General features: G+C 39.9%; 1 protein-coding gene across 1 annotated transcript in view; it reads left to right on the forward strand.

Annotated features, from left to right (window-relative positions):
- SNCA (synuclein alpha) overlaps positions 1-20654 on the forward strand; it is a 75252-nt gene that overhangs the window by 52277 nt on the left and 2321 nt on the right. The window lies entirely within an intron of this gene.

Genomic DNA, 20654 nt, shown 5'->3' on the forward strand with positions numbered 1-20654 from the left:
GTTCCTGAGATTTGTGTCCTTTTTCCACAGGATGTTCTCTATAAAAACTAGCTTATAAATGTAGATTTGTATACAGCTGAAACTATCAGCTACTATGGAGCAACTTGTTTTTTAACAGAACAAGTGAGATCTGGTAGGCACTTTCTGAATGAATGATCTGTTTTCACACAATGCAGTAAAAGTATTTATGCCTAATTAGGACCATTTTCATCTCAGGTCTTTATTTTGTGTATGCTGAGATTTGTTTCTCACTGGCTTCTCTGTCTTTGGAAATTTGGTGTTCTCCCCCTTCCCCCCCTTCTCTCTTTTACTGAAATTGTATCAGTATTATGTACCGGTTAATTAAATCTTATACTGAAGTGTTCAATTAGAACTGTACAAAAACCTCTGTAAAGAGATTTGTAACCTTAGTGAGCTTTACATTTAGGGTTGTAATAACTTGAGGTAAATTATAATCTTGATAGATAAGCAGTGATCAATCATGGGATCCATTAGTGGAACTGCTGTGGTATTCACAACCACACCTGTTAAGCATGTGGTCCTGAATACTTAGGAAATACATATTTTCTAAGGAAGTGATATGTCAAGGAGCTGTGCAGCCCTGATGTATCATTTACATATCTTTCTAATTTTTTGTGCTGCTGTGTCTGAGCTCTGATTAGCTATCTCAAATGATACACTGGTGGTAAAAAGTTAGAAAGGAGAGTTTGCTATTAGTCTGCGTGATAAAGGCTGTTGGGTGCTCAGCATGACTGACAATTTTGAAGTCTTAGCAGAGAACAAATTGGGCTAACTGGATTGATAAAAATTTTCATAAGTTGCAGTTCATTTGTTTATGCTAACAGTGTACTTTGCCCTGTGTGAAACTAGTTTTAATGTATAGTGTTAGGCCAAATTACTTGTGGTTAAAGTTAATAAAAGGAAGTGGTTTGCCAAATGGGGGGGGGGAGTTGCGGAAATAGCTAAGAGTTAATTGAAATTAAAATGTATATGAGGAAGGAGCTGTGAATCATATAATATGGTTCACCTATCTGATGTGAAGAGAGATCAGTTAAGATGAAAGAGACGCGTGGTAGGGGTAGTAGAGTTAATATTTCTCTTTTACAGATGATACCAGCACTAGGCCGAATTGCGAAGGCTTATAGCCAGGGCAGGCAAAGGAGTAATGGAGGGATTGGCATGGTGTCACAGATTGACCAGGGAGATAGGGCTTAGGAGCGGCAGCGCTTGCCTCTGTAGCCTGTGACGCCTATTCCCTGTGCCGTCTCCATGTGCATCCTGTAGCTGCAGTTGCTGCAGGCTGTCTGGGCTGGCCTCCTTCCTTGCTGGTGCCAGCAACCTGAAAACAAATATAGTCTGCCTGCTACAAGAGAGAGACTTCATCCTGGTTCCTAGAAAAACTTGAGTCTACGTAAACCTTGTTTTTAACCTATTTAAGGTGGTGATGCTTGCTTTCTTGGCTCATCCTACTCTTTAACAGAAAGGAGAAAATTCCTCCAAGGCAGTGGTCTCATGCACAGTTGTGGTAATGAGATAGTGGTAGATGTGATATGGACGAAAGTAGCAATGGGTTATTGGAATCAGCCCTCCCTCCAACCTGCGGTTCCTTATGGTGGTGGTCTTTTAATTCACAAAGAATACATAATACCTTTTAGAGAATTTTTTGAGAAAATTTCTGCTCCCAAGTAGAAATCAATTTGTAGTGTGGTGCATTCATTGTTTATCATAAAATCAGTAAGGCTGGAAGGGACCTCTGGAGATCATCTAGTCCAACCTCCCTGCTCAGCAGAGTCACTTAGAGCATGTTAGACAGGGTTGCATCCAGGCGGGCCTTGAAGATCTCCAGAGAAGGAGACTCCACGACCTCTCTGGGCAACCTGTGCCAGGGCTCCGTCACTCTCACAGGGAAAAAATCCCCCCTCACATTTAGGCGGAACTTCCTGTGGTTCGGTTTCTGCCCATTGCCTCTTGTCCTATCACACGGGACAACTGAAAAGAGTTTGTCCCCGTCCCCTTGACACCCTCCCTTCGGGTACTTGCACACATGGGTAAGATCCCCCCTCTGGCTTCTCTTCCCCAGGCTGAAGAGGCCCAGCTCTCACAGCTGTTCCTCACAGGGCGGGTGCTCCAGCCTTCTGGTCATCCTCGCAGCCCTACGCTGGACTCTCTCCAGCAGCTCCATGTCTCTCTCTGACTGGGGAGCCCAGAACTGGACACAGTACTCGAGATGAGGCCTCACCAGGGCTGCGTAGAAGGGCAGGATCACCTCGCTCCGCCTGCTGGCAACACTCTTCCTAACACACCCCAGGAGACCATTGGCCTTCCTGGCCACAAGGGCACAGTGAGCAAGTGCTTATGGTCAACTTGTCGTCCACCAGCACTCCCAGGTCCTTCTCCACAGAGCTGCTCTCCAGCAGGTCAGCCCCCAGCTTGTACTGGTGCCTAGGGTTATTTCTTCCTAGGTGCAGGACCCTGCACTTGCCCTTGTTAAACCTCAGGAGGTTCCTCTCCGCCCAGCTCTCCAGCCTGTCCAGGTCTCTCTGAATGGCAGCACAGCCCTCAGCTGTCTCAGCCACTCCTCCCAGCTTGGTATCATCAGCAAACTCGCTGAGGAGGCACTCTGTCCCCTCCTCCAGGTCACTGATGAAGAAGTTGGCAGGATGGGACCCAGCACTGAGCCCTGGGGGATGCCGCTAGCCACAGGCCTCCAACTAGACTCCAGGCCACCGATGACGACCCTCTGAGCTCTGCCGTTCAGCCAGTTCTCAATCCACCTCACTGTCCGCTTGTCTAACCCACACTTCCTGAGCTTGCCTAGGAGGATGTTATGGGAGACGGTGTCCAAAGCCTTGCTGAAGTCAAGGTAGACAACGTCCACTGCTCTCCCCTCATCTACCCAGCCAGTCATTCCATCACAGAAGGCTATCAATCAGGTTGGTTAAGCAGGATTTCCTCCCTTAAGTGAATCCATGCTGGCTACTCCTGATCACCTTCTTTTCCTCCACATGTCTGGAGATGACATCCAGAATGAGCTGTTCCATCACCTTTCCAGGGATGGAGGTGAGGCTGACCGGCCTAGAGTTGCCTGGGTCCTCCTTCTTGCCCTTCTTGAAGACTGGAGGGACGTTGGCTTTCTTCCAGTCCTCAGGCACCTCTCCAGTCCTGCAGGACTTTTCAAAGCTGCTGGAGAGCAGCCTGGCAACAACATCCACCAGCTGCCTCGGTACCCGTGGGTGCATCCCATCCAGGTCCATGGATTTGTGGATGTCCAGCCTGCCCAGATCTCTAATCCTATCGTCCTCAACCAAAGGAAAGTCTTCGCTTCTCCAGACTTTCTCCCTCATGTCCAGGTTCCGGGATTCCTGGGGGCTGCCCTTAGCAGTGGAGACTGCAGCAAAGAAGGCATTCAGTAATTCTGCCTTCTCTGTATCCCTTGTCACCAGGGCCCCTGCCCCATTCAGTGGCGGGCCCACGTTTTCCCTAGTCCTCCTCTTGCTGCTTATTTTTTTGTGCAGTTGAACAAGATAGTTATGGCAATGCTTTTTTCTAGGACACTTAGGCTCGGACACACTACTAATTCTTTAAGTGACTGTAAATGAACTTAGGTGTACACTGGTAGTGATGGTCTTGGCATTCATGCAGTTTAGCAATTCAAACGTAATGTTTTGGCTGATAACAAATGCTTGGAAGATGCTCAATATAGGGTAGGGGATTATGACAAAAGGTATTTCCTGTGAAGTTACAAAGTCACTGTTAAAGTATTAGGCCTGCTCTGAGATCCATGAATTCCTTTCCTGTGTTTGTAAGGCTGAAACCTAAATTATTCAGAGTAGGGACTCTGAGGCTTTGAGCACAGCTGAGTGTGCTCAGGGTGATCAGTGAAGAGCCTGAACTGGTGTTTTATAGTGTAGATGAGGCATTAAGGTACAGACCAGCTAACAAGGGTCAGTGTGGGAGGGTGAGGGAGCTGTCTCTCCTGAAGTTGCTAACAAAGGAGACGCTGACCAACAGGACTGTTACATCGGAGTGCTCTTAGGGTCTTAATTTCAGCCTGTCGGTTAAAGAGCCAAATATCCTAATGGTACGTGATTAAGTTTATGATGAAATACAATCGCACATACTTCAATGGGATTAACATGCTGAAGTGCTCTCATGCATCCTGTGCCTTTGAAGAGGGCAGTGATACTAACTCAGTGAGTTGAGCATATCTCTAGCGAGGCACTTAACAAGGAAAGGGGTCACAGTAATGAAAATTTGTTTTATGAAAGCCCCGGAGATATATGCATTCTGTGCATACAGATGGTGTAGCTTTATCTTCTGCCTATGCTAATTCTGCCTTCTTTTTTTCATTCAGGTTCAGGAAAAATGTATTTTTTTTAATTTGAGCATCACTTTTGGATAAATTGGCAAATGATGATAAATGGTATTGACATGAAGGAACTGATATCAGATTTGAAACCAGTTAAGCAATCATGGGAAGTAATATTTTTAAAACACTCTTTTCCTAACTGCCAAATATTTAACAGGCTGTTAAATGATCCAAGTCCCCTATATGATTTTAAAAATAGCAAGATAAAAATGAGTTTAAAGTCTGTAATATTTGCATTTGTGACAGCAGGAGTATGAGAAGCAATATCAAATGCTTAAGATCTTCCCACTTGCTCAGTGAGCACTGAGTCATTGTAGTGATACAAGCTAACTTAGAATACTTTATCTACAGCTGCTATTCAATTGGGAAATGGGAGCATCACCCACACAATACAAAACCCTGGAGTGTTTTTCTTTTGCACAAGATAATCAGCAGCCCTGTATATAAAGTAACTTCAGTGCTGTAGGGGTTCTGTTTATGAAGTGAATCATTAGATTGCAAGAACATTGTCTTGTATCTGTATTCTGAAATTTTTCTTCGACTGCATAAATCTTTGTTTCTGTGTGGGTCTTGGAACATGACATAGGAACCCTCTTTGCTTGAATGTTGTTCCTTTATGTGAACCCTACTGTTTCTCTTGCATAGAGGGTGCAGTAGAACAGCTCTCATCTGTAATTTAATTTGTATAATTACAGATAGATAAATGCTGAGCTTGTCTATCTCATTGGATCAAAAATAGTTTGCATTAGATCTCAAAGAACTTGTACCTTATCCTAAGTGATATTTTTTGGCTCCTGAAACATTGTTTCTGAAGTTAGTTCTTGATTCACTACTGTGAGTATTAAGCCTATAAAAGCTTAAAAGCTTTGCTTTCCATGGAACTAACTATTTAAGCGCATGCTTTCAATTGTTTGGTGAATAGGTTTTAAGTTTTAGTTTAAGTTTCTGTTATCAGACTACTTCTGTTCACTTTTGTCATTTTTGTTCTCACAAAGAATCTGTTGAATTTCTTTGGGAATCCCTTTGGAAAAATTCTTCTGAACATTTGTGGTAGTAGCTATTCTGTGATTAGGTTTTGAGGCTGCTGGATGATTTAATGCACATCTTGGCAGAAGTACCTCCTGTTGAACCAAACGTGCACCACTGAGTATCCACACTACGTATCACAGAATGGGTAAGGTTGGAAGGGACCTCTGGAGATCATCTAGTCCAACCTCACTGCTCAAGCAGGGTCACCTAGAGCATGTTAGACAGGATCACATCCGGGTGGATCCAGAGAAGGAGATCTGACAGTCTCTCTAGGCAACTTGTTCCAGCGCTATATATATGCTTGGGCTATTGCAATTACTTAAGGGATTGAAAATGTTGTTTCCAATGATACTGCCTTTTCTTAGATAATTCTTGGCAGATGGGCAACTAAATGAAAGAATAAAAAATAAACTGTGGTTGTTGCCTGCTCTTTTACAAAGATGATGCAAATACATAACTGGAACCACCATTATTTTCAGTTGTGTGCTTTCTCGTTGAATCTGCTTGTTGAATATTACTTATTAGAAAATAATCATTAACTGGCCTTATGTTAAATCTCTGCAAAAGCTACCATACTTTAACAGCAGCTATTGAAGCACTCTTGTGATGGGAATGCACTAGTATTTATCACTGGATAACTGGAACAAAATGGAGATGAATGATTCAGAAATCACAACTAAAGATGACTTAACTTACTATTGAGTACTATTTAGTTTGTTTATACATGGTTAACTACATTTACTTTTAGCCTTATATTCCACATAAATACTCTGTAGCTTGGCTCATTACCAAAATGGCATTTGCACAGTAAATTGATTAGCTCGATGTTGCTTGAGCATGTGCAAACACTTGGGCTGTGGTAATGATGCAATGGAGTTATTTGTGTTCAATTCTGCGTGAGTAGTTTTCAAGATCTAGCTCTTATCTATCTTAGCTCTTGTCTATCTGAATGATCACCAAGTAACGCATGTAGAAAAACATCTTTGTGGATGGTAGCAGATAGTTTTTTTGTGATATTTTCAAGCTGGAGGGACTCTTGTCAAAAATGCATCATTTTCTGAAGCACAGAATGGTCTTGCTGATCTCTTTGCGTCTTCCTCAGGACTGAAAAAATCTCTAAACTTGTAAAATACAAACAGGCTTTGACAGTAAGTGAGAGCCTAAATGCTGAAGATGGTATATAGCACTGGACAGCCTATCGCTGATTGCATCAACTGTAAATATGACTTGTAGGGGAAAGAGGTGTAGTGACCATAAATAGTTTGCTATATGTGAACTGCATGCTCTCTCTATTCCTATTTGGCATTTTAACTGAGGACACTTATCTCCACTGAATGAATTTTTATAATCATTCTCATATTCATGACATACATGCAATTATTCTTCCTCAACTTCAGCTGAACCTCATTAAAACATGTTTATGCAAGTATTATGCCATGAATTTGAAGAAAAGTGATTTTTTGATTTTATATTTATATCCTGTATAGAGAGTGTAATGAACGCAATTGCTATGCTAGTAGTATTGCACTAAAACCCTCCTGACTTAAATGTGGTTTTGTCTATAGTTCTGGATGTAGTGAACAGAATGAATGTTTTGTCTCAGCCTTCCTGCACACTACCTCTATGGCTAACGTGGATCACTTTCTTGCATATACTTAAATGTTACTGGGAGAGTGAATGGTCAGAGTCCCCTCTTTTGAGCCACAAAAGCAGATGCAGAAGAGGATATTTACCTTTCCTTTATACCCTTTGTAGGAGGGAGACCAACAAATACTTGAAGTGGAGCTATATCACAACACTGTGACTCCAGTTCATTCTTGGGTGCGGAAAATAGACTTCTGCCTGTTGTTTAAATTTTGGGGAACTACTGTGGTTAATAAGAAAGGAGCAGAAATGGAAAATGTCATTCTAATAATAAACTTGTATTTGATCCTTTAAAAATTTAATTTCAAATGTGTTGATGGAGTTTATGAATAGAAGATTCTCTCTGGTAAAAATGGTGCAATAACAATTCACCTTTTGAAGCTCTGTCTATGGACGAATAGATCATCAAACCTTACTGTTGAGGTGGTTTTTCTATTTTAGATTGGTACTTGGCCTCCTTTTCCTCTGACAGCTTCCAAAGCAATGTATTTGACCTATTTGACTCTGTTTCAGACCTTTAGTGATATTGATATCTTGTGTATAGTTTTCATAAGCACCTGAAATACGAGGTAGTGAATGCTCAACAGGTTAGAGAACTGTATTGTATCATTAGCTTCCAGAACAGAAGGATTATGCAGCCTTTCTGTTGCAGTCTGATATTAGACCATTTATAAGGTTAATTATGTGGCTCTCTGAACCTTGTTGGACAAGGTGGTAATGCAAAATTATAAATTATCAAACTGGAGAAATGGTCAGAAATAGAGACCAATTAAAGTATTGTACCTTTTCCTTAGGCTTAGACAGTGTAGTTAGCTGTCCAAAATTCAGGATGTGAAAGCATGAACTAGACTGATCCTTGCTCTGCAAAGGAGAAGCTATGAATTGCAATGGCTTGAAAGCAAAATGAATCACTATATTGTCACAGTGAAGTGGAAAAAAAATGAATCCTGTTTATAAACAGTAACGTATCAGGTGTGTGAAAGAATCCTTCTGTTCTACTTTGCACCAAAAATGCATTAGCAGAAGTACTGAATCTTGTAATCACGATCAAGGAAGATCAGGAAAAGGTGGAGAGGAGTAGGAGATAGTTGGAGGTCTAGGCTGTAACTTATAGGAAAAGGTGAACAGAATGAGGCATTTTAGTCCAGAGAAGAAAAGAGTGAAATGAGCCAGAGTAACAGTTGTTCAGTACCTAAACAGTTGCTGCGAAGAGAAAGGGAGTTGAGTCCATTGAGAGTAGGACTAGGCATACTGGTGCTAAATTGCAATGAGGGAGATTTGTGTTAGACATCAGAGAGAAACTCTAACAGTATTTAAGCGCAGGAATATATTGCAGGGGGATGCTGTAGAATCTTTGTTGCTGGCTGGGTTTGGGATGGCTTTCAACAAAGATCTGTTGAGAATGATTTGATAAAGATGAACCTGCTTAGGGTGGAGTTTGGACTAGGGTTACTCCTCCAGGCTCTTCCAAACTTGCACTCTGTTATTTTTCTATATATGGAGAAATTGTAAAAAATCTTTACAATAATATGTATCACTTTGAGAACAGCCAGAGAAACAAGATCATAAAGACAGATTGCGTTCTCAATGGTACAGGCATGAATACTAAAATGGCTTAGTGACGTGAAGGCTTATATAGACGTACATTGGAGCAGACTCTGGCCTGGGAAAGGCTATATTGTTTTGAACTCCACTCCTGCGTGGTGTAGAGGACAGGAGACTTCAGTCTGTTTCCTTTCATCCAAGCTGGAAGGAAAAGCATAAGGTAACAGTACCAAAGTGGGGGAAGACGAAGAAACCAGAGATGCTGAAGTACTGTGTATTTGGCTACAAACCCTTTAAGAGTCTCCTTGTCTTCTGCAGCTTACTAGATAAATTAAATAATTCTTTCCGTATACTCCTGCCCTTCTACAGGAGCAGAATAATCTTTTGTGGAGTTTAGGGCAACCATATGATATGTTTCATACTAGTAGGCTGAAAAATAATTTTTCCCAATACAGATGTAAGTACTGAATAGTTGAATTCTTGCTTCTAGAAGAGGAGGAATACTCCAAGAATACAAATTTTAAAATGCAGGCTGACTAGTCATTCATAGTGTTTGATCTGCTGCTAGTGTTTGATTACAGTTGCATGAAATATTCCTGAAACCTTTAGAGCTCAAATAAACATTGCAAATATTTTCCAGAGCAAGGGCTGGTTTCTTAAAAGAAGCATTTTAAACTTCCCAGCTAGGTAAAGTTCTGTAACATGTTGGAATTGAGGGAGCACCTCAGAGGAAGATGCTCATTGGTAAGTGAAAGGCAACTACTTCACTTACAGCACATCTTGTCAATGAATTAGAGCATCAGTGCTGCTGCTTGCTCTCCTCTTGGTTATTGCCCACCGCTCCAAGAGCTGAAGAGAGAAAGTAAAAGAGTTGATGCTTATTGTCTTAGCTTATTCACTCCTACACTAGAGGAAAAGCAAAGGGGAGAAAACTGTCCCTGCAGAGCTCTCCTCTCCAAAGAGGCACAGAGATGTCTTATTTCAGCACAGGTCCCCCACTAAATTAGAGGTGTTCCTTCCAGGGTGTCAGGCTTAGGAGACCTTCCCCTTCCCAGGAGCTTAGGCAACCAGATGCTCAGCAGGCATCTGAGGTTCAGCAGTCAACCTGTGGAGGCTGAGCTACCTGGGCTCCCCATACTGTCAGTGGAGCTCTAGCCCATGGCACTTGATCTGCAATTCATCTCTCAGGTGATTTGTGCCCTGGTAGAGTGTATTTCTCTCACCTGACTGTAGAGATTATGGCATGACTAGTTTTTACACAGGTAGTGTGTACTTCTAAAGCTAGCCAAGATTAATCTAACCCAGAAGGAGAAGTTTCACTCACAGGTTTGTGATAAACCAGATGTATTTGACAGTTTTTCATTTCATAAAACACTTTTCCACTTCAGAAAGGCTTAGCCTAGAGTAAGGTACTGTATGTGCTTAAAGATATCAGAATTTGACTGAGTTACAATATTTTGCTGAGAAAATGTTATAACTGAGTAGTTATAATATTTTACTGCTCAGTAAAGAGTTGATTCTATTAAAACCAAGGCAGATTTTATCAGACTTCGTGCGTACACATACAGGCTTATATGTACATATGTGTGTGTGTGTATGTATACATGTGTATTTATGTTTGTTTGGCATTTTTCCATGGACAGATTATAAATGAGTGAAGCTACTTCATCATTTTGTGAGTACACTACACAAGATGTATTACAGAACTGAAAAGATGTGTGCTGTCTCTGGGACTGCGTAACAGAGTGGGAAGCTAATGCTGTTGATGATGCTAGAGGGTGACTGGTTCTGTAACTCTGTATGTGGGACTTTTTCTAAGAATAGAAGAACTAATTATGCTTTAGAAATTGCTCGTTTAAATGGTAAAGTATTGAACAAACAATTTACCTGAGGGGAATAATTTTATAGAGGGAACTTTTTTTCCCTTTAATTTCTTCTTTTAGTAACAGAATATGTTCTCATGCAGCCTACACAGTACCCTCTTCTGCAATTTATCTTCACTAAAAACTTATGTAATGTTGGAATATGATTATGATACTCAAGCAGCAGTTAGTAAAGTATGGTAAAATAACTACAGCACTGTTTGGGACCAAGCTATTTAAAGTCACTTTTACTGACTGTAAAATAAATCCTAATGGAGCCAACTCTGAACGCTGTTCATTGCTATGCTCTCTACAAAGCGAACTCTTTCTATTGGTTTAGTTCATATGACCAATCAAGATATACTATTATATCCTATTTTTATTTGAAGAAGATAAAACTTAGATACCATACTTGGAGGCTGTTCTCGATGATAGATGCATAGGGATCAGAATCTCCCTCCTGGAAGGAGAGGAGAGCTGGGTTTAACTAGTCCCCTACAACTCCTGACAGACATAGGGTCAACCTGTTCTTGAAGAATTCTAATTCAGGTGGGTTTTTTAGGTTTATATAACCCATTCACTCATACTTGCCTCTTATAAATACTTGTTTTCATCTTTCCTCAAATGTTCTAGGCACCTGATCATTCCTGTTATTCTGCTTTGGGCTCTCTCAACAAAAACATTGTGTAGACTGAATTCTGTTTTCAAGAGGAGGCATCCCTGGGCTGGATTAGACCAAATAGCTCGCCTCACGTGTGTGGGGTTTTTAAAGACACATGAGAGAATTGCCCCATCCTTTTTTTTTTTTTTTTTGCAGTAACGTGACATGACTGACTCATGTTATTCTTTGCTGATTTGGTAATTCTTTTCTGTGCACCAGTTGCTCCTCTTTTTCTATTTGGTCAATGCCTAAGTGCAATATCTTAACATTTTTTCCTATTGAGCTGCATCTTATTTCAGTCACTCAGGTTTGTCAGAGCAACTGTGAGTGGCAGTAAGAACAACAAAAATAAATTCAGGATATTTATTTACCTTCCATAATATTAAAGTCTGAAATACAGTAAGTGCGCTCTTTGGTCCTTCTTCAAAAAATTTTAATGAAAATATTGAGTCATATTGGACTCAAGATCTCTGTGAAACTGCAGTTGATAGACTTCCAGTTTGAGAAAGAACTGTCTGAATATGACCACTATTTACATGGTCTTTCATCCGTAACTAGTAACTATTGTTACTATTAAAATTCTTACTGGACTGTGCTGCTTCAGCTTGTGCAGCAGAATGTCAAGCGAGACTTGTCAAAACCTTTAGCAAAATAAAGATAAGACATCCACAAGGAGAGTCACACTGACACAGGAGAAATGGTGTGTTTTGACATGATTTGTTTTTGACTTTGGCTTGGACCCATTTCCCTGTTTTCTCTTGTTAGTTTCAAACAGAAACTAACGAGTTACCTGGGTCTTTTCCTAGCAATTGCGCTTAGCTCCATGCTTCTTTCCTTTTCTAGTAAAGATAAGCACAGGTTGGCCCTCTTCTAAAATACCCGTTCCTCATCTATCTTTCATAAATTCTCAGGTATAACTGTCCCCTAACACCCTCCTTTGTGTGAGCCGGAAGAGTCTCCTGCAGTGATAGGAAATAGTCTGTCCTACAGAGTTCAAAACAGTTCAGGAACCTCTGGCTGAATCTTCTTTATGATAGCATATGGTGTTTCCAATAAGGAAACAGTTTATATATACAGTGGGATGGAAAGCAAGGAGGACTGTCCTCGCTGACTGACAGCCTCCAAACTCTGTGCAGCTTTTACAAGCTAAGAATGACCTGGATCCTATTTACAAATCTATTGCAGCCTTTTCCCCTGGCAGCTGAAAAGGTTTGGGACTTTGCTGCAGCTCTGAACAATGCCCCCTGATTTGACTGTTAGTTAGCAGGTATCATTCTTGCTCCTTTGCAATTAAAAATTACTTCAGTCTTTCTAAATGGTGAACTGTAGCTTTTTCTTCCACCAGCTATGGCGTTTTCAGTGTCACCATAGATTTGGAAACTGAAAGTGATGAAGCTGAGACAGCTCTGTGGGCTGGATCTGTTCACAAAGATTGCGGACTGTACATTGACTCAACCCCTAGGCAAGCTGTTATTTTAGGTCATTTGCAAATAATGCATGTCTGTCACTTCAGAACTCATCTGACTGCCTGACCTGGGAGAGAGGGAAGTTCTTGCTATAAACTGTAAGCATTTATCAGTAAATAACAAAATATCAGCAGCTCTAACTGGATAATTGTACTGGCAAGTCTAACTAGGTAATTTTACCAGCCTAGTTAATGCAAAACATATCTGATTTTGAGGACTGATTGCTCAAACATTCCATTTTACTCTGAATGGAGTTCAGTTTCATCACCTCTAAGCAGTACTACTACAAGGGGAATGTTAAAGGATGGAAATAGAAGTAATATATGCATTCTACATTAAAATCTTGTTTTTTTTCTAGGAATTTACAGCAGTTTGTAAACCCTTGTAAACAGCAAGTGCTTAATGCACCCGCTTCTGAAAACCAGGATATGCCTGTTGCTACAGACACTTAGGCAGTCTCCACACTCACTCCCTTTCTGAACTGGCCTCAGTCTTTATCCTCCCTACTCTTTTTGTCGTTGCCAAATGAAGGGCATAAAACTGACTCAAAATGCAGCCTGCAGCACTTGCAGACACTGTGCAAGCCTTTCACTGGTATTGATGTGGCATTTGTTTTAATTAAATGTCTCTTCTGCTTCACTTATATTTTGTTTAAAGAGAAGAGGAGTAGTAGTCCCACTTTCTTATGTGCTGTGCACAGGAAATGCTGGTTTTCTCCACACTGAGGCTGTATGCAAGTGTGATGCTTTCTCATGATTTTCTTCACTTATGTTTAGCTTAGGGATAATTACTACTTTCTAGCTAGTACACAGATAAGGTTCTTGCCTATATCTCACTGTATCATGAGGATAAAATCAGTAGCCTGCTGCTGCTATGTATTTGCATTCCCAGCAGAGGCTTCCAGCTGTGTGCTGGTGGGGAGGCACTGACTAGCTGTACTGAGTGAGCAGGACCTTTAGCATTCTAAACCGACCTGGCAACCTGAAGCTATAACCAGTCAGCTCCTCGTATTGAATACATCAGGACTAAAGCAAATGAATCAAGGCAGCTTTGGCACATCTTTGTTTTGCACATTGTTTGACATTTGCTGTTTTGTTTGAGGAATTTTGCCCCAAACAGGAATGTTGGGCTTTGTGGTCAAAGACTTGTAAATGATAAGTTACCAATGGAAAAAATTAGTTTAGTTCAAGTGCCCAGTCCCTAGAGTATTCTGAGACCTGGAGAAGAAGAAAGAGAATACAAATTTTCTTCAGAAAAGGAAATTTTAATCCTACTGCCACAGCAAACTGTAGTTCAGCATGTTGCAGGCAATGAATTTGGACAATGGGCAAAATGGGTTCACTGGAGATGCACAAAAGGTCATCTTTCCAGAATCTCAGTATATTTCTTTTAAGTGGTGCCTTTTTAGGACTATTTTTTTTAGGAAGTTTTTACAGAATATGTAATACCAAAACGGAATGGGCTTAAACTGGGGAGATATTCAGTCATCAGTCCACCAGTACATGGTAATCATGCTCCTGGATGTGATTTTTTTATGTTCTTATTTCTACTTCAGGCCCACCAGGCATCAGCCTGTATGCGTGCCCAACTAACTGGGCTAGGTTAACAACATTCTGCATGGAATATTTTGTTAGGGATATCAAAGATCTTTACAAAAGGGACTTGAGAGGTCCTTGCAAATTAAATAGTTTAAATTATCTTGTAAACTGGTTGCTTCTCTTCTTGTTTACTGCTTTCTCCGTAGTGCCTTTTCTCATGGTTCACAACTGCTCAGTGACTACAACACTTGATAACAATTAGACTGTGGTGTGACCAACACTCGGCTTTAAATCATCTGCTTTGTTGAAACAAGCTATAGCTTCTCATCTAACACTGTTAGATGTTTGAGGCAGCCTCCATGTTGTTTTTATGTATGTAATTAATAACTACGGACAGTAGATGTTTCTGCAAGAGAAACATTATTCCCAAAATATTTGAACTGGAAATTTCAGATTTATCAAGAATAATAATAAAAAAAAATCATCAAGTGTTAGCTATACTGATACAAAAGCATGTATGTGAGGGGGAGGAGAATCTTACCAATATGTATAAATACCTGACTGGGGAAAGGTAAGGAAAACAGTCAAACTCCTCTCAGTGGCAACCACTGAAAGGACAAGAGGCAATGGACACAAACTGAAATATAGGGAATTTTGTTTAACACTAAGTTTTCTTCACTGGGAGTAGTCAAGCGCAGGAACAGATTGCCTAGAGAGCTTTTGGAGTCTCCATCCTGGGAGATACTAAAAACCTGACTGGACGCAACCCTGGGCAACCTGTCCAGCCGACCCTGCTCTGTGTGGGTAGGGGGGTTGCACAAGATGGTCTGCAGAGCTGCCTTCCAACCTCAGCCATTCTGTGAGTCTCTGATTGTGATTTTCAAGGTGATCCCCTCTTGCCAGCATAAAATTCTTAAGGTCAGGTATTTCAGTACTCTGGTTTTACCTCAGAATGTGAAGCTACCCCAGCAGGAATTAGTCATCAGCAATCATGAGAATATACATGATTGCATTCATGAAGAAAAAATGTGATACTAGCCAGAGAGAGAGAAAATTACAATGCTTAGATCAGCTACTAAATTATAATTACAACTTTTCAGTTGCTTTGGTCTCACTTGAGATGCAGTGATTTATTTTTGATGAAAATAGCTTGTCATTCAAAGCCAATTCACTGCAAAGACTGAATACCCTCTCCTTAAGATGACCAGCTGGCTACATGGTGAGCAGATCACTTGGTCTGTTTTCCATCTGTGGTGGATCTTCAACAATCTCTTCCCTTCTACCATGAGCGTTCTGAACTTGGGAAGAGGGTGAACAAAAGAGGCAGGATGTGTTTTATCACATAAAAAATAACAAAGTAGGAGAAAATCGTTAGTTTACTTTTTCCTTGTGAAAGGTATAGCCTGCAATTTAGGCAAGTATTCATGTAATTTAAAGAGGGTCAAACCTTCAGATGGACTTTTTTATTAACTGATTAATGCTTTACTGCAAATGTGGAACACTTAACACTGTCACACATACTGCCTAGTAAGATTAAACCCCACACTAAAGGAGGAGGAATTGGAGGAGGAAGTTTTGGAGCTGTTACAAGAAATAAGGTGTAAAATAAAACCCTATTTTATTTTCATTGCTCTTGCAGTATGGTTATTCTGTAACTGTTTGCTGGTTGAAAATAGTGTCTAAAGTTGTGCAAATACACCGTTTCATACTGATAGCTTAAGAATACTATCTCCCATTCATTTGTAAACTGGCAGAAGTTGCTTTTCGAAGTGAGAACGCAGTATGTTTTGCTGGAAGAGCAGGCTTGCACAGTAGCAGCTAGTTCCCAGGAAACGTATGGGAGGGCTGGGTAGGCAGCCTGATGGAGCATCGGCCTGGGACTATGCAACTCTGATAATTACTGAGCTGCAGAAGTACAAGTACCACCCTAAGTGAGCCTGTTTCTCTGAAGGTGTGGACAGGCGTTGCTTGGAGTTGTTTGTTTTCAGAAGAATCAGAGGGCAAGGGGAAGTTTTCATCATTCTGACCCTGTAACAGTTTATTACATGATTTGGAAATATATTTGAGGGGGTGGGGAGGAGCATGTTCTCACTGTAAAAGAACTAATACTCTCCAGGCAAAATCCTGTTTCATCTCCCAGCTTTATATATGACTTTTCAGATTTTCTAATATAAAGCTTTCCCTCTGGATTTGCCCTTCCGTATCATTTAAAAATAGAGGTGGCAGCTTCAAGAGAATTTTGTTCCAGAAAAGATTTGTCTTTCATAATACAACAAGAGTTGCTCTATTAGGTGGTATTTTTCTTCCCTAACTGAATTGGAATATGGAATTATTGATCATGGGAAAGCAAAATCGCATTTCTTTGTTTTAAATGAAGTAAATGATGATATAAGGCATACCTTTGCTAGCTCTGTATTATTGGAGATGATTGTTTACTTTTGTGATGCCCTAACTTTGGAGGGACAGTATATCTGAGGCGGAAAACTACCGTTAAATATGATGTGGTCATATGTGCTACATGTTTAAATGTAACAAATGTGACTTCGAGTAATGTCATTATCATCTGAACTTCAATGATATCAAAATGGGAGGTAATGTTGGGTTACTGTTTGCCACTGAATAAGGGTGATAAGCCATTCCCAGGCAAAGAGTTCCCTTGGTGGTTTGATACGGCTTATGATTTGCTTCACAAAAGAACTAGTGTTGTGATCACTGTCTTTCATTATGCGGTTGATTCTTTTATTTGAAGATGTAAAGGAATCTCCATCCTAAACTTGTGGTTGGAACTTGCTAAGGGAATTTAGGATGATAATTTCAGCCTTTTCAAGGCATCGTGTCTCCATAATCCTGATGGACAGTTCAGGTCTGTGATGGAGCTTCCTAGCAAACAAACAGTGGACGCGCTTTGAAGCTTCTCTTTGAAATTCTGCTGGTAAATCATTTGTTTCATCTTTACTAATAGTCCTGGCAGTTTCATTTGCCTTCTGTTCTCCCATTACAGATAACATTAAGCTGCATGCTTTCTTCCATGTGCAACCTCAAGCTGGATTTTGGGCACAGTTTTACTTGACATAATGATTGCTAGCCAAATCTTTTTTTTTTTTTTTTTTTTTTAATGATGGAGGAAGCAGAAATGAAATATTGACTTGGAATAAAATAACAAGTCCTAGGCAGGACACAGGTCCTTAGAACAGAGGTGTTAGATGAGGTGCACGTGATGATTTTAAAATTCACATCAGAGCATCAGGCACTCTATTTAGCTATTTTAGTCAAATTTGATAGAGATTGATTCTCCTTTTTCAAAAACAGGTACACACAAACATTTCTAAAAATTTGTTCATAAGGTAGAATAAATCATATTGCATATGAAATAATCTTAAGAGCTTGACTATTTTGGTAAGCCAGGGTAGGAGTGTTATGGGGACCAGCTTTTCTGATAGTTTCATGCTTGGAAAGTTAAGGCTAAACACCGGGCTAAATAAAGATATTAGCAGCTTTGTTCATGACTGTCCCTTGGCTTTTGGGAATTCTCCGAGTTATCTATGCCATTTAGCAGCACAGAACATTAATTTATAGCAGGCACGTGTGTAGAGGGCATTAGTAGATCTTGACCAAAAGACTGTATCCTTCTCTCCAAAGAGACAGCCACAGCTGATTGAGGTTTTAGTCTTGATGGGGGGGGGAAAAGTGCTAGGAGAGCTACTGACTGATACTCTGTCACTTTGGATTACAGTACTAGTTTGAAGTAACAGCAAGAGAGAATTCACATTATGGAAATAAATTCTGCACATCACAGGATTAGAGTACACAAGTGCCAAAAAGAAGAAATTACAGAACCAAGGAAAAAGGGGATTCGTATCTGGCAGATGAAGACACAATCTGTGCATGGAGAGATGGAGCGGAGGAGCAAGTAAGGACAGGATGTAACAAAGGGTAACCTGGTTAGGACAGAGTCGATACCTGGCAAAGGTTGAACAGCAGAAGAATGAGACTAGAAAGAAACAATGAAAAAGATGAAACAGCAGAAGGAAAGAAAGGAGTATCTGAATGAAGATGAAATGCAGTGCTGGAAGCTATTCTTTTTTTATAAGGGTAAGAGAAGGGTAGAGGAAGTGAAAGAGAATTAATCATTCAGAATCGTGTCTGAAGTAGGACAATGTGAGGGATAAAAAGTATTTGAAATTGAGCACCCGAAACTGAGATAAGCAAGGCCTATCTCTCTTTTCTCGCGTTTGTAATGCTGACATCATAGGTTCTTGGTATTGCTGAATACATATTGTGTCCATGATGTAAAAATGACTATATGAAGAAGATAATAAAAGGAGGAAAACTCAAAGAATAAAGAGGAGGAATTAAAAAGAACAGCTGGAGGGACTGAACGCAGTTACAGTGAAGAATTTTTGGTCAGTGTGTTTTAAACAAGTGTTCAGTTTAAGACTGAAACTTCATTTTTAGTTGCATGAATCTCAATATATCTCAGAAGTAGCTTGTAGCATTTTAAGCACATCCTGTTATTTCAAAGAGCTTACAGAAATGTGTAAAGATAGTTAATACACTCCAATTGGCTGCACAGTATTCCTGAGCGTTCTGGAAAGTTGTATTATCTGGAGATTTTCCATGTATTTCCACTCAGCCTCCACCCTTGTTCAGGAGCACTGGGATACAGTTTTCTGTGTTAAATCACCTCTCATGACACTGAAGATTAATGTGCCCATCTTTCCATTTCATTTCCCCTGGTGTTCATTCCGGATAGCTGTTTGTCAAAGGAGAGGTAAATTCTTGCCTCTAGTTCACACAGTGGAAACATTACTTGTTCAGAAGCTGATGCCAAGCTCATGTACTTAATCTATCGTAAAGTTAAGACAGTCATCAGGAATCATTGAAGGGGGATGGTAAATAAAATTTGAACGTAGGGAGGGTTTGATGTCACTTGTTTTGTGTATTAATTTCTACTTTACATTAAACTAGCAGAGGTGAGTTTCAAATTTAACTGCTCCTTTTCCCATTTTATTTAATACCCTAAAATTACTTTAACATGACTATCCTATAAATCCCAGGTTTTAAAGAATTACCTCAGTCTGGCTTATTTGTGGCTTATTTAATTTTTTGTTTCTTACTACACATCTAGCATGCAGGTTTAGATGAAGTTCTTCCTGAGTCCTTGTAATTGTTTTTTTAGTATGTATCTCTCAACTGTCAGTTGGTGTAAATCAGCATAGCCACAATAGTTGCACTGAGCTAATCACACTCTCTTCACATTAATTTGCTTACAATTTAGGACTAATTTCAAGAGTCTCTGCTCAGGCAAAGCTTATACTTCTCTGAATTTCTTAGTAACGACAGCTACAAGAATTGGTCCATTTGGCATGTTCTTTCCTTCATAATTTAAGCGTGTTTAAGTTTTAGATGGTAAATAGTATCTCTAGTTTTTGAGAATGACATCTCCATAAACTTACTAAGTGAATTATTCCTTGTACCATTGCAATCACGTTAATTCTAGTAGCTCTTACGAAAATTGCCATATAAAATAAAAGTACTTCTATAGTGGTCAAAAGCAGATTTCCAGAGAGGAGTGTAAGAAGGTAAGCAGTGATGTGTCATGGATCATATATTAATGCTGCAAATAGTAAGATGTGATTTGCGATAAGAAAATATTGAAAAGTATAACCTATTGGGGAAAAAAATTTTTTTTTCTAATATAGTTGTATTCTCCAATTAAAGAAAAAGGCAGCATGCAGTAGTCTCAATTCTAGTAGTTCTTCCTCTTCTGGCTACTTTGTTTGAAACGTACTCTGTGAAAAGGGTAAAGCTCTAAAATAAGTGATGACAACTATGGCATAACAAAATACATAATAGAACTGGTATTGCATTTCTGTATCCTGATACTGCCCAGTTCTTTTGATCTGCTCTTACAAACGCTTCTGCATTCATACAACTGTATTTCCCTGTCTAGTTAAAAAGAAACTAGCAGAGCAACCTTTCTGAGCAGTTTATTTGGAACTGTATTTTCCAGATCAACATCTTACAGAGTTTTTTTTTTTTTTTTTTTTTTTAAAAAAAAAAAAAAGAAGTTTTTTATTTTATGACTTGACCAGAGCATTTGCTATGGGATTAAAATGTTTGTCAAAGATATTCAGCAAGTTGGTGGTAGTATCACACTTTGTTTAGATTGATTTCTTGGCCTGTTCATGCCAGGAGAGAAATAGGATAGCTCTATGGAAACAGAATTGGAGTCATTCCCAGGGATACTCCTATGGAAACCTGATAACTCTCTGGAAGTGACACGCTCTAGCCCTTTACAGCCCCTGGCAATGTTCTACAACTGCAGTAGCCCCACTGACTGAATTATATGGAAATCTTGATGGCACTTAAGCAGTCAAATGCTTAAGAGCTAGAGCATCCAAGACACTGGAGGAGAGGAATCAGGTTGGGTCCTGTTATTGTGGGATTTCCTGGAGCTTTTATCCCTTCATCAGAGGGAACTAAAAATTCCTTTGCAGTGAGTAGCTGCTTGAGGGAAAACAATTCTATTAAAAAAAA

This window comes from Rhea pennata, chromosome 4 (genome assembly GCF_028389875.1).
Source record: "Rhea pennata isolate bPtePen1 chromosome 4, bPtePen1.pri, whole genome shotgun sequence".
Taxonomy (NCBI): Eukaryota; Metazoa; Chordata; class Aves; order Rheiformes; family Rheidae; genus Rhea; species Rhea pennata.